Genomic DNA, 1,289 nt, shown 5'->3' with positions numbered 1-1,289 from the left:
GTTAACTAATTCTATGGCTTGGTCAATCTCGCCCGCCTCTTCACTAGGAGAGAGTTGGACCATAAAGTTAACAAATTCTATGGCTTGATCAATCTAGCCTGCCTGCTTGGTCAATCTCGCCCGCCTCTTCACTAGGAGAGAGTTGGACCATAAAGTTAACAAATTCTATGGCTTGATCAATCTAGCCTGCCTCTTCACTAGGAGACACCCACCATTAGGGGTTCTGTAGGTGCACTTTTTCACTAATTTCTAATCTCTTTATTTCATAAAAGTCATTTGAAGATTGACCTACAAAGTCCTACCATTACAGGAGAGTATGATACCCATCGAGGAAGATTGACCTACAAGGTAAGCTTGAAAAATGCACATTCAGGGAATCGAACCCCGGTCAGTACCGTGGGAGGGTACTATGATACCACGCTTGAAAAATGCACATTCAGGGAATCGAACCCCGGTCAGTACCGTGGGAGGGTACTATGATACCACTACACTAAATGTGCACGACCATAAAGTTTTAGCCAGTTCTATGGCTTGGTTAATGTAGCATGCCTCTTTACTACTATTACACAGGTAAGACACCCACTAGGGATTTCTTGTAGGTGCACTTTTCTAGTGATTTCTAATTTCTTTATTTCATCTAAGTCATTAAAAGATTGACCAACAAGTGAGCTTGAAAAATGCACATCTAGGGAATCGAACCCCAATCAACACCATGGGAGGGTGCTATGACAACACTACACTAGTTGTGTGCAATCTAAGTCTCTTCACTATTGTAGCCCATAAATCTAAGTCTCTTCACTATTGTCCCTTCTAGGTGCACTTTAAGTCTCTTCACTATTGTAGCCCATAAATCTAAGTCTCTTCACTATTGTCCCTTCTAGGTGCACTTATAGCCATTTATTTCTAATCTCTTTATTTCATAAAAGTCATTAGACAACATAAAAATGTTAGTAGATGATATCGATCACTTGTATATCTATAATGCTGGCTATGGGGTTCGAACCCATGCGCACTTGTGTGCAGAAGATCTTAAGTCTTCCCCCTTAACCTCTCGGGCAAACCAGCTAATTTTGTTTACCAAAATTAAATTTAGCTAAACTAAATTTAAATTAATTAATTAAATATTGAAAATAAGTATGAATAATAAATTTGCTTTTGAGAAATATATTAGAAAATAATAAGAGTTGGATGATAGGGTTAAACACATAGTACTCTACCTTTGCATTATATGACCAAGGAATACAATCGTTATTTATAGCTTCTTTCACAATAATAAAAATTATTATTCT

The 1,289-nt window shown here is 37.6% G+C and overlaps 2 non-coding genes across 2 annotated transcripts; both read right to left on the bottom strand.

Annotated features, from left to right (window-relative positions):
- Nucleotides 1-429: 429 nt before the first annotated feature.
- On the bottom strand, nucleotides 430-500 carry TRNAG-CCC. Its single transcript has one exon. It is a non-coding gene; the product is annotated as a tRNA-Gly (tRNA).
- A 482-nt stretch (nucleotides 501-982) lies between these two features.
- Nucleotides 983-1,065, bottom strand: TRNAL-UAA. Its single transcript has one exon. It is a non-coding gene; the product is annotated as a tRNA-Leu (tRNA).
- Nucleotides 1,066-1,289: the final 224 nt, after the last annotated feature.

The sequence above is a fragment of the Cucurbita moschata genome, unplaced genomic scaffold, assembly GCF_002738365.1.
Source record: "Cucurbita moschata cultivar Rifu unplaced genomic scaffold, Cmos_1.0 Cmo_Scf00026, whole genome shotgun sequence".
In the NCBI taxonomy this organism is placed as follows: Eukaryota; Viridiplantae; Streptophyta; class Magnoliopsida; order Cucurbitales; family Cucurbitaceae; genus Cucurbita; species Cucurbita moschata.
Note: the sequence above shows the minus strand (reverse complement) of the source record. Positions and strands in the feature narration are given on the sequence as shown.